Source organism: Caloenas nicobarica, chromosome 15 (genome assembly GCF_036013445.1).
Source record: "Caloenas nicobarica isolate bCalNic1 chromosome 15, bCalNic1.hap1, whole genome shotgun sequence".
NCBI classification, from domain to species: Eukaryota; Metazoa; Chordata; class Aves; order Columbiformes; family Columbidae; genus Caloenas; species Caloenas nicobarica.
Window position 1 is genome coordinate 17,083,367 of NC_088259.1, and position 13,651 is coordinate 17,097,017.

The 13,651-nt window shown below is 40.5% G+C and overlaps 1 protein-coding gene across 1 annotated transcript in view; it reads left to right on the forward strand.

The window, feature by feature from the left end:
* Positions 1 to 9,269: 9,269 nt before the first annotated feature.
* The window catches only part of SULF2 (sulfatase 2), a 137,462-nt gene continuing 133,080 nt past the window's right edge, over positions 9,270 to 13,651 (forward strand). Inside the window, exon 1 of the mRNA XM_065645799.1 lies at positions 9,270 to 9,355. The gene's annotated coding sequence lies outside the window, so the exon portion shown is untranslated. The remainder of the gene's footprint in view (positions 9,356 to 13,651) is intronic.

The following is a 13,651-nucleotide window of genomic DNA, read 5'->3' on the forward strand; positions in this document are numbered from 1 at the left end:
ATAAAGGTGCAAATAACAGAGTAACTAGAAGATAAGACATATGAACTCCAGAGTGAAGAGGACTTAAAACCAACAAACAGTCAGTACTACTGTCTGTGTTGCTCTTTCCCAGAAAATCCGAAATGTCATCTGTCAAAACTTTTAGATCATGCTTCAAATGTATTACTCTGTATTACTCAACATTAAAAGGGCATACCATGTGCTGCACAAAAGACAGAGGGACTGACTTTCAGATTCCTTCTTCAAATAATAAAAGAGAACAATCTAAAAAAGCATATGCAACCAGACATAATCCATATTTTCCAGTTTTACAACTAGGTCAGCTGACCACAGTCCTTAGAACCCCCCACTGCAGCCTCATTTTAGCAGAAGTTGATAAAAATGGGGAGCTGATATTTGAGTTTTACAATCAAACAGAAGAAGTACAGAATAGGTGATTTAATTATATGTGCCTATTCTTTTTTTTGTTCACAGTAATTTTTGCCTGTCGCAATCACAAAGTGAGAAACACAACAGATGCAACTAAAAAGAATGTAATATAATTTATAAGCAATTCTCCTTCATATTCAGTTTTCTCATGCATTGTGCTAAGAAATAGTTTAAATAAACATATAACTAGTGTGCTCAGGCAACAGGATGAAAGTTCAAATGATAACTAGCTCTCAGCAGGAACAAAATACAAAATGGATTGGGGATTTTATTTTTAATTATGTTTTCCTACATGCAATTTCTGTGCAAAATTATCTGTCACAAATGAACATTTAATTTAGGAAGTATTATGATTTATTGTTTATGCTAAAAAATAAAAATCAAGAAAGCATCACAAATGTTTCACAGCTCAGAAAAAGCAAACCCAGAAATTAATCCACTCAGCCAATGGAAGGAATTAATTTAAATTTTATTTCTAAATCCTTACTGGTTTAGATAATGTTTCTATTTGTGATCCCTTTGCACTGCATTTGGTCATTGTCTTCTATGATTCAGTAGCCAGAACACCATGATTTATGTATTTTAGGACCAAACTTCAATGTGTGGATTCCAAAGCCATTGTCTTGTGAGGGCTCAGCTCTTATACAGATTTAGGTTGCAAATGGCATGTGACTTTTATATTTTCTGCAGTTATTCTTAGTTATACCATCACAGACTAGAAATAAACATTATTGCAAATAGGTATAAATTATTAAGTTTACATTCTGCCTATAAAGATCATGATCCTTACAGCTGCTGTGCTAGGCATGTTAAACTAATGTTTGCTGGATAACTTTTGGGGATATAAAAATACTATTTAGTATACCGTATGACACCATATATCAAAAAAGGATCCTATCTGGTAAAATCTGTCTAATAAAAAAGACCTCTGTTCCAATGGATTCTCCAGACAAAACTTGGATCCTTTTGCAAAAACCAAAACATGTTTTTTCACCCCGGGAAACTTCAACCTACTTTGGTAGGATTTCATCTGAGTGAGAAATGGGTTAAAAACCAAACAATGGCCTGGGAATTTATCCCACAATGTAGTTTCTTTCATATACACATTCAGGTATCTCTATTCTGCCAATACAAAATTAAAGGGCAAAACCTGAGGATTCATACTATTACGGGTTGCAGCATGTGATGTCACTGTCATGGAAGCAGACGTTTCTTTAATCAGAATTCCTTTATATAACAAGAAAACTATTAACACTGTTTATTATTTCTGTTGCTTTGTATCAACCTGCCAAGCAGCAAGAAGAGCACAGCATCGGACTGCATGCCTGTTTCCTACCTAAAGAAAGGGTATGTGCAAAAAGGGATGCGTTATTGTGATGTCTTGTTTGTGCCAAGTACCTATTTTGTCCTTGGCAATCCAACTTATATCTAAAGCTGTTTGACGTCAGCCCAGCACTTGCTCATCCATCAATAAAAGACATGTTTATGCAGACACACATGGTCCCCGGAAAACTGTCACCTATACACAAATTTACAACATAAAGACAGCATATATAAGTATACATTCAGTGCACGTATTTGAGAAGAGTAAAACCAAAAAGAAATTCAGCTTTTGCATATATTCTCTGTTCTCTAGCATAAGTAAATACCTTCGCGTCAACTACCCTTGAGACCCTGGAGATTCCAAATATGGCTTCATGCATATTGAGATGTATCTTACACATGCAGGTCTGGTTTGAGTCCAGACATTAAGTCAAAAGATGAAAATTGCAGTTCTGTTGAGATTTTGAAGTAGTAAATGCTATCACCTAAATCCAGGTGTGACTGTGGTTCAAACCATATGTTCTAAAGGACGAGGAGTGTTTGATTTTAAGGTTCAATACATAGAAACACACATGGCAATATGTAAGAAAGATACTGCCTAACATTACCTGTGTGTAACAGTTATCATAGTAGAGACAGTGGTAACCAGCAAAGCTTGAAAGATTTGTTGTATAACCAGAAAACCTAGATGTCAGAAGATCAAGTTAAGCTGTCACTATGGTTCCTGCTTTTCTTAATATCTACAAACCCACACTTGCGTGGCCTAGCCTACAGCTATACTGTTTACTTTAGTATATCTTAGATCTCTAGCAGGAAGCATGAAGAAAATGTTTAAATAAAGCTTGTGAATTAACCTGTGTGACTGAAGATGGTAGTGGACCACTGCGTGCTGCTGGTGAAGAGTGAAACTTGGAGATGACTTAAAGTCTTTAAAGGTACCTACCTTTCTGTTCTTCATCTGCAAATTACAGAGCCACTTGTTACTTTATAAGTGTACATGCACTAGCACCATATATGTGAAATACAACTTGCAGACACCATAAGAAAAAATTCCCAGTGATAACTGTGTTCAATTCCTCAAGCATTTTTTAAAAATGCAAATATTATGTTTTTCTAGATTGGTATTACTCCAAAAATATACAAATAATAGGAAAGATCCATGAACTTGCAACCAGAAAAGATGCCACATGCACATTCAACCCGTACCAAATAGAAGTATTAGATCTATGCATAAATCTGTATATGCAACAGTGAGAAATTTCACAGATTCCCTGTGCTCTCAGTCTCATTTTTAATTTGTCTTGTTCAAAATGAAATCATCAATCATGAGACCTGTAGCCTATTTTATGGAATTATTTGATCTTTTCTATTAAAAATACAATTAAAGCATGTCACTCCTCTATACACATTGCATATGTATGCTCAGGCATGATCTATTGGTACAATCACAACTTTCTGACTTCGGTGAAATTGCGAAGCTTCATTAGAAAGGAAGAGACAGAGAGCCCTGGTAGTTTTCAGATCTTCAGGGGGTCATTTATTGTTGTAATAAATTTCATTTTTCCATCTGAAGGGTAGAGTCTAAACACTGTGATAGAGTAATATTGAGGAATTTATTTTACCTTGTTTTTTTCTTGTGCTGAAATGCTAGTAAGGGAGTGTTTTTCAGCTTGGCAGGCAGCCAGCCATTTCTCAGTAAATAATGTGAACCCTGTCCTGCAGTGTAAAGCTGTACATCTTTTCAAAAATGTTCAGTCCCCTGCTAGATTCCAATGAATCTTTGCTTACAAAGTGTGTGAAACTTGGATGAGATTTCTAAACTATATATAAAGTTCTTTCTCCCTCTGTCTCTTTTTGCCCATGAAATGACTTCATGTATTCCTTCTCCTTAAAATGCTTTTCCTCAAGATACTGGAAACAGGAAAAAACAATCTTCTGTAGTCTAGCTAAGGTGTCTGGGGCTTTGTCTTCCACCCAAACCCTGAAAAAATTTGCTCAGTAATGTCTAGTGCCACATTCTCTACTGTATCAAAGCAGACATGCAATGTATGCAATTGCTCAGACAGTGTCATTGGCAGGGCTCCATTATAACTATGTGTACTTGAAGTACATAACGAGTGTACTATGCATTTCAAATTAGGAAATTTGGTTTAGTTGCCAGTAGCTGACATAGTAAACGGGCTGTTAAAAGGGTAACTTTTGGATATGTATCATTCAGATCACTCAGGCTAGCAGCCGACAAAGGCAGTGTTCTTAGACAGAAACTCCAGAAGGTACAAAGCCAGAGTCCCATTCTTACCTAAAACGCAGGCAGTCAGAGCGAGTGAATGCATCCAGAAGGGTGTATCTTGATGCACTGGAATGAAAAGAGAAAATCCACATCACAAAGGGATTGTAACTAAAATTAAATCCATTTTAGGTTAAATGTAGAAACCAATACAATAAGTTTTGCTTTTGCACATGTGGAAAGTCAGAAAAGTAATATGTGAGCATGTGTGGGTAGCAGAAGGAACTTGATGGCTGTTGTCCATGTGTCAGCACAGTAACCTGCCTTTATGTGTAACTCACCAAAGAGGAAACCTAACTTGTGGAAAGAGATAACGAGGTGCTTTTTTTTACCTCCCTGTATCATCTGGAACCTCAAGGGAGGAAAAGATTTACAGCTACTGTTCAACACGTCCCTTGTAGCTACCCGAACTGCGTGCCTTCCGCAGCTGTCACTCCAGTATTGCCCCTCTGCACGTGCTCACTCACCCGACCCCACCGCACAGTTCAGGCTTTAGAAGCTGTAACAAAGCTCAACTGTTCAGTGGAAGGATTGCATGATTCCCCAGCACTGAACACAGAACAGATTAATTAATCAATGTTTGCAAAGCCCTTTGAAACAGAAAATTGCTCTAGAAGCTGCAGATTGCTATTGCTGAACACTCCCCTGTCAGCATTGGAGTTATAAACCATTTCCCTTAATGTGTTCTGAGTAAGAGGATAGGAAACATGAGATTGCAGTTACCAATTACCACAGTTATCAAAGAACATGCAAAAACTCGCCCTTTTGATAGCTGTCTTTACACAGAAAGACTAATCTTGGAGTCAAATAAACAACTGCCTTATCTTCTGAAGTTTAGGCAGCTGTTTATGTACTTGTCATATGTTTTGTTGATATAGTTTTATTATTTTCTTTTTACAGTTGTTTGTCAGCAGAAGACAGGGCCCCGTGGGGTAGGAACATAACATTTCGCCATTCCCTGGCATTTTCAGTGGTTAGCACTGTCCATTCATGCTTTTGTTTTCTCAATAGTGTCGGCATCTAAGTGACATCCCAACTGGTTTCAGTTCTGCAGCTTCTGAGACTAATTTGTTTGTTTAGGTAAATATTCTACACAACCTAAATCTAGGCTAGGTCTTGCAACATTTAAAATAGCACTTTAATTTTCATAGCAGTTCCTGAGTCATGACTGGCACATAACCAAAATAAAACAACCCCCAGCTTTTGACAGTTTATAAGAAGTGGCAACATTCCCACAAATCTGCTTTGTCTTTATAACAAAGCAACTTCTTTATGAGTAAGGCTCTAAGGCATGTTTCTGATTAGTTTATTCAGTCCTGAGGTTTTGGGGTTTTTTTCCACTGGGAACTTAACATATTTCACATGAAAAATGAAAGGGGGGGGGGGCCTAAAATTCAGATTTTGTATTCACACCCCAAGTTCCACGGTCATGGTTTTGGCTGGTTCACTTCAGAGAACAGGGAACTAAATCAGTGGCCCAAGTTTGCACTATTTGGATCCTAGGGTTTGTTTTTGCGTTCATGCTAGTATTTAATTACTGATGCTATTAAGGTAACTTGATATATCTTTATTTGGAAAAAGGCAGTTGGCAATCACAATCAGATGTGTTGGACTGATTAAGGCTAATGGATCTTTTAGGACATTAGGGATTTAAAAAATTTGATTATTGCAGCTAATGCATATCAATATTTTTAACTCTACTGAAAGCACCGGCCTAATAGATCATATTTTGCCCAACTTTGCATAAAGAAAAGATGTGGGAAGAAAGTTACAGGGTAACTATATGTAACGTGCACACACAATCTCTTGTTGGAAGTGACTTGAAAGCACCCACTAAAACCAAAATTCTTAGTGCAAACACGTAGTGTGGGATTGGCAAGAGATGTTGTTTTCCGAGCTTATTGCTGTGATGAACACCTGCTGCACATGCAAACCACACCAAAATGGTTTTTGAATAGTTTTCTTGAGGTACCAGACCCTAGTCCCATTGAACTCTTATAATTAGGCACTGGAATCTTTTTTCACGAAGAAAACATAAAGCTTTTCAGGGATACAGTGCTCTTTATCATGAACTCTGTGGAAAACTGTTCATTCTCCTTGTCCTTGGTCTCCTGAACTATAATTACTTGCAGCTTTACCTCTGTGCACAGTTAACGCACTGTTTGACCTATTAGAAAAATTGGCTTATTCTCTAAAATACTTTCACATAGGATCTGTGATGATTTTAAGGTGTTTGCTGTCATATTTCACAAAAAATACTGCCTAGTTTTTAAACTTTGTTTTAAGCAATATAGACTGCCAAGTCTATGCCACTTAGAATGAGGGAGGAAAAAATACTGTTATGATGAATAATGTCTGGATGCCTGTATTCAGAGACGTTATTTACTAGTTCATTTGCTACAGCTAAATAAATTCATAAACTATTATTAATAATCAAGTGCACTTCTTTAAGTATGACTATCCTGGATCTCACAGATGAAAGAATGATATACAGCCAAGTTCACCAAATTGCCCAAGGTCACATACCGAGATAGTAGCAAGTAAAAACACAGAATAAAACCCCTGAATCTATCGCATGCTGCTGGTCCGTTTGAATCTTGTCCTAATCACATCCATGACATACACAGTGCTGATGAGGTATCCATGTAGAATTTGCCATATTTTTAATCTATACAAATAAGTAATAAAATCTGTAATGAGCTAAGGGAAAGAATACATATTTTAAAAAGGTAAGCAACTGCCTTTTCAGCAGTCATTTTGCTTGTGAAATACGACTTCATAGAGAAACAATACTTTGGAACTTAAGGCATAGGTTTTTTTATATTTAACAGCAGTGTTCATTACAGCAGTGGACTGAGACACCACTTACCTGCATATGCTTTTGGATTCTGCCAAGACTTCTTGTACAACTGAACAAATTATTTATATTTTCACTGTTTCAGAGGCCGGTTGTTTGCCTATGGATTGTTCTACTTCCAACCATCCTTTGTTTGTCTTCTGTATATGATGACACCACACAAAGCACTCAAATGAAGAGCATCTTTTTGTGCTTATACTTGGTACCTAGGACAATTGGTTTAAGATGTTAGATGGAATTTCTGTGTATTAATAAAATCAATAATAACAACATTCTTAGAGTAGTAAGACAAAACCTTGTAGTAATGGTAGAAACTATCTCACAAAGTTATTATCATGAACCTTGATTGGAATACACATGTGAATAACTTAGGCTGGAGAGTAGTTTTGTAAGACTAATGGAAGATTCACTAGCTAATTTGTCATTCTAGTAATTATGACTATATATAAATTGTTCCTTAAAAATATCTTGTAATGATAAATTCTCCCTTCAGATTTATAGGCATTCCACGTGCATACATGAGGGCAAAATTTCATCCATCTGGAGTGTCATAAGAAAAATCCAAATCATTTAAAGTAATTCTGAATATTTTTGAGCCTTTTTTATAATAATAAGATAAATCTTAGCTGTGTAGAGATCCTTTAATGCAAAGATAAAGCCTTCCTAGTGGGTAAGAAATGCATCCCATCTTTGAAAGTGTCTATCTGGAGTAACACATTGTACCATTTACAAGCCATTTTAGAACAGCATTGGTATGGAATACAGGTGGTTAACTTCCAGAAATCATATATATATATATATATATATATATATATAAAAAGAAAGTACATATAATTAATTTAATTACAAGACTATCCAGCTATGGGTAACATACATGTCAATGAGAAAAGATAACCTTAAAATTTGCATAATAATGTAAATCAAATCACGCAAGTCTTGTAAACCATATCTGGTCCACACTCTGTTTTTAAGGCCATAATTTAATGAAACTGCTCTGGTGAGCAATAAGAACCCGACAGTTTCAAAAAAATGACAAAAATTCATTTAGGACTTGTGTTAGCACATGCGATACACGTATGTTTTTTCTTTTCACAGCATGCATCTCAAGACTGCTTTGCTAACTTTAAGCTGTTGAACGTTGAAAATAATTTGCATCATCTTTTTGATGTATCTTCATAAAGATATTGCCCTAGAACCTGTTGAAATAAAGTTAGCTTCTCATTCCCTGGATTTTCTGTGGAGAATCAACTGAAAATGTAGGGACCTGATTAAAAAGCATAATCAAGGAGGTCTGTAATAAGAAAATTATTTTAAAAAATCTCAATCAATTTGCTTTCTTCTTAACTGTCTGTGCATTTCAACTCTGCAGGGATGTATGCATAAAACCCCATAAAGAAGTAAAGCAGGAACTGCGGCCCTCTTTGGGGGAAGCTTACACGGACACTACCAACACCTGAAATACCGTCACCTGGTGTGAAGATAAGGGCCCAAATTAAGGAAACCTGACCATAGGCTGTCCTCATGTTAGTGGAAAAACCTTCAAATTAGGAACGAGAAAGGCTAAAGTTCAGAACAATTAAGTAGTGAAACAGACTTTTGACTCTTTTGGAACAGTTTCTCCGCAGGAGAAGTCCAAACACGGATTTTCGGGCCTGGTTTGCGCCCGCTGAAGCAGGGCGAGGCGCGTTCCTCCGCGCGGTGGCACGGCCGGCCTCCCGGCGCGCCGCGCGGAGAGCCCCGACTGTGGGAGGCACGCGAGTTTGAACAGGTCAGGACTTCAGCCCCACCAGCCGGAGGGGAATTAGACCCCACATGCACTTCTTTTCCCCTAATTGGCACCGCCCCCCCAAACGCCCTCGCTGTCCCACCGGGTGCTCCCGCCGGCGCTGCCAGGGCGCCCTGAGCCCCGCTGCGCGCCCCCGGGAGCCGAGGGCAGGGGAGGTGAGAGAGCGGGGCGCGGCGCCGGCCGGGAGGAGGGGGCGGCCGTCGGGAGCTGAGTGGGAGGGGAGGGGAGGGGAGGGGAGGCGGCCTCTGGCGGGGCGGGGGGCTGAAGCTTTCTCCTGGCTCCCCACCGCCTCGGCGGGTGTTTGGGCGGCAGCCCCCCGGCGAAGGAGGCGGCGGCGCTGGGAGGAGGCGCCTCGCAACAGATGGTTAGAGCCGCCGCTGCCGCGGCCCGCCTTGGCCGAGCGCGAGCCGGGCGGAGGAAGGCGGGAGGGAGCCGCGCTCGCGCGGGGGCACGGCGGCGCCGAGCCGAGCCGGCCCCGAGCCCCGCCGGCCCCGAGCCCAGCCCCGCCGGCCCCGAGCCCCGCCGGCCCCGAGCCCAGCCCCGCCGGCCCCGAGCCCAGCCCCGCCGGCCCCGAGCCCCGCCGGCCCCGAGCCCCGGCCGCTCGCTGCCCGCGCGGGGCCGCCTCAGCCGCCGGCGGCTCGGGCCACCTGCGAGGTTCCGCCCGGCGGGCGCTGTAAGTGACGCCGCCTCCGCGCGCAGCCGGCGTGGGGCCGCCGGGAGGGCTCTGGCTGTGGGCGGGAGGCCCGGAGGGGTCGGCTCCCCCGGCTGCTGCGTGCGCCTGGGGCGGGCGAGCCCCAGCTGCCGGCTTCTCCTCCGGTTTAACCCGTACGGTAGGAAAATAGGGAAGGCGTGCGGGGAGATCCCCCCGCGGGCGGGAGGATGAATCAATGTCGGGGAGATTCTGATCACCTGTGAGGAACCCCCTGCTCCCGTTCGCCTTCCCCGCCGCGGAGTGGCCTGCGGTGCGTAACGAGGCGGCTTCGTCCCCGGCGCCCTGCGGAGGGGGAGCCCGCCAGGCGGGCGCGGGGCCGGGACTCGCCCAAGGTCGCGCGGCGAGGCGGCGGGCGCGCGCCGGTGGGGGCTCGCGGCGCCGCGGGCTGCCGGAGCGGTGGGCGCCTCTCCAACTAGCTTATTTATTTGTTTCCTGGAAAGCGGTGTGTATGGATGCAAAGCTGCGCAGAGGTACAGCGCCTGTGTCATCTCTCTTGCTGTCTCCAACCTACAAACGTGAATACGTGCTCTTGCTTTTCTGTGACTAACGTTAAGTTCATTAGATTAAAACCAGAAATTGCTGGTGAAAATGTGATGTTTTTACTTTACTTTTACCATGGCAGTAAGTACTCTCTTTGCTGTCGACAGTCAGTGCCATCAGACAGTAGTTGTGAAAAGCCCCGTAACGGGTTAGGTGTCAGCTGCATTCCAGAATAAATCTGCGGTGCAGTAGCTTTTATGCTCAGTGCATGTGAGATGTAAAGTGTGGTGGCTGTGCTTTGAGAAGTGTTGCGCTAGAGTATGGTGTGATTAAGAGTTCTCCAAAGGATGCAGCTGGAGTAATTGTTTTAGTGCTACCTAGATGCATAACAACTCTGTCTCCTTCCCTCTCCTCTCCAAATATAATTTTAATGAGTTTGCATAAAGATATTTTTCCGTAGCTTGTCCCTGCTAATGTTCAGTGTTTCTCGAGTTTCTCATTATGTGGAAGTAAAACCGATGTATGTAAGGGTGTTGTTTTGATTAAACATGTTATAAGAGTCCTCAGAGGCAATACTCTTTTGAATTTGATTCTTGCATTTTATAACATCTGAAACTTGAAAGTTGAAGTGTGCTGTTCAAAAACTAAACTAACCCTCTTACCATCTTTCTCAATTTTACCTTAATTGCTTTGCTTGGTTTTGGGTGATAGGGAAATGAAGTATGAGAGATGTTTAGGAAAACACTCAAAATATTAGTGTAAATAGAACAGCTTTATTTTTAATCTGTATTACGGAGTTCAGGTGAACTCTGGATTCTCATCAGCACATATCACAGATTTCAAGGCAAAGTTCCTGGTATGGTGGTGTTTTCCTATTACAGATGTTTTGTGTTTTGAATGTGGAGGGGTTTGTGTGTGTTTTAATCTCATTTGGAAAATAGTGGTGTTCTCAAAATATGTAATGGACTCTTCCCCCCTCACCTTCCCGCCTCGGACTTTGATATTTGCAAAAAAATCTTTCTATTGTGCTTGTGTTTTGGCTACATAACACACTTTTGTGGCTTTGGATTCTTTACAAGGGGTCTTATTTTAGGTAATTTCTAGCTGAAAGTGTTTGCCCTTGCTGTATAAAACAGTCTTGATTAGTCTGGTCCTTCAGTACCGGATCCTCCATAATTTCTTCTAAATGGACAGGAAAATGTAGTTTTTCTACTGAAGTAGCTAATGTTATTTCATTAAGCAAAATGTTAAGTTGGAATAGATGATGCTTTGCGGTGGCTCTGTAGTGTCTTATGTATTCCACCGTTGTGATTTCCTTTCAAGCATCTCTGTTACGAGAATCCCAGGCGAGAAAAAGCATGGCTTCTAATTTACAAAAAAAGAAACTCAAATGTACTTGGTGATAACTGATTTATATAGATGAATAAGACCCTCCTCTGTTGCGAATGAGAAAGAAGGCAATGGAATAAAGCAAATACTTCTGCTGTGTAATAGCAGATGCGTATTTTTTAGATGCTAGATTTAATATCTAATATATCACAGAATGCCACAACTTGTTGCGATTTTATATTTTATTTTCTCTTAAAAATTGTTTTTAGAAGTAATTAGTTTGAATTCTAGACAGCTTGAACTTCTTGGTCTATAGATAGCATAGAATGATTAGAATATTTTCCAAATAATTGTACCCCCTCAGAGAGACGCAATATTTTTTCTCCTTTTTCCTTTCAACATCCTTTCCTTGGCCACCTGAAGACGTCCCATCACTGTGAAGTTCAGAATAGAGTAAAAGAACAAGAACTGCTATAAACCCATCAGAGAATTTTGGTTAAAGCTGTTGGTGAGATCATAGTTCTGTGAAGAAGCTCCATTGCCTTTGCTAGTGTCCATGAAGATTAGGTAAGACCTGCCTTTCAAACTATCCCTTGCAGTATCCTCGACTGAACAAATTCTCATTTTTATCAACGTGCTGGGTCAGTTTCTTAGGCTGGAGTGGACATTTTGGAGAACGAGATACAGGCCTATATTTCTAATATAAAAATGGATGTTCTGGTGTGCTCGTGTTTTTGGGAATATCTTGGGTTTGTTCTTGTACAAGCCGTGATTTAATTTGAAACCTGAAAAGCTGCAATGAGGAGGGTTTATTTTGTTTGGGGTTTTGTTTTGCTTTGTTTCCCTCTCTCCCCATTAGTATTAGTCTCTAGTAACTTAGATTTTTGTTTCTTTTGGAAATCGTCTGAATTTCTTAATATAGTTCGTCACTGGTTCACTGCCTCTCCTCTGCCCCTCCCAGCCAGCCCACCCCACCCCTAGCTCAAATGATGCGTGGGCAGAAATTCCGGAATGATAATGTGAGTTTGACAAGGAAGGATTTCAACTGATTAGCAGTTGACCTCTGTAGGAGGAGAAAAGTTGTGTAATATTTCTGAATTTGGACTTCTCTCGATACTAGGTATAGCTATGCCTTTTTACAAATACAGATGCAGCAAGTATAAGGTCTTCAGCAAGAAGTGGCATCCAAAGAAGTGGTGCTTTTGAGGCAGAAAGAAAGTCTCAGTAAACGGAATTTTTTTTCTTCCCTCTTGTAAGGAGTTGTACTTGATTTCTAGTGTTCTCGTGATATGTGAAATGTTGCTGGTATTGTGCAACTGCGCTGGGATCCCTCCTGCACAGATTTATGTGGTGTTTGCATGTTAGTGCCTACAGTTAAATGCAAACTTCTGTATACACTTGGGTAAGACTTTATTTTTTTTTTAAGCGAATCTAATAGTTCAACAGTTTAACCTAGACTCACCTCTGCGTGTGTGTATGTATATGTACGTACGCATATGTTAAAAATGCAGGGGTGTGTATCTGTGTTTTTATTTTCCAAATCATGATGAGCACAATTTGCAATTAAAGTCTTGGAAATGATGTTGTCTTTCTGCAGTTTGGCTGTGGTAGGAAAATTATTTTGATGCTCAGAACAGAATGACGCTGAACAAAATTATTGCGAAAGATCCAATAACAGAATCTAAGAAACTTTGTTCAAGTGAAACTGTCTATAAAGCTGAGTGAGACTTTTAGTTTTACAACACCCTATTTTATACTTGGAACCTTTATAACACAGGTACAGCTCCTACATCAAATGTTTTTATTATCTAAACTTATGCACGATGAACTGAAGTATCTAAATGGTTTGATGGTGAAGAAATATACACAGTGGTATACTGACATCTGTAACCTGGTCGTGTTATAGCAGTGATCTTTTTTTGCCCAATTTGAACAACGTAGAAGTTTTCTATGTAGTTAATATCTGCAATGAGCTTTATTCTAGATTTTTAGTCTGTTTTGTATTTCTGTCTATTTTCCAAGATTGGTTCATCTTCCACAGTAAAATCAGGATAGCAGCTCACAGTTCAGTGACTTTAAGCAGTTTGTGGTGGAATAAACATTTTGATAGTACTCGTACTAATTAGCCATATTTAACGGATTATTGGAAGACAGCATCAAAAGAGAAACTCTGCAGAGTTGTCTCTAATCTGTATATAGTGTTCTCAAGTGAGGGTAATAACTTTATGGTGATGGAGTAACAACTGTAAATATCAATACCACACAAGAAATAACATAAATATTGGATGAAGTCTCATTTCTCCAGTAAGACATGTCCCATTTAGAAATGGGCAGTGCCTTATTTCAAGTTCCTAAAAAGAAAGCAATTGAATTGCCTGCCTTATTTGAAGACCTTAGATGGGCAGCAATCACTGTGAAAGGCTGGAATTGTTGATCCCTGAGGTCCTG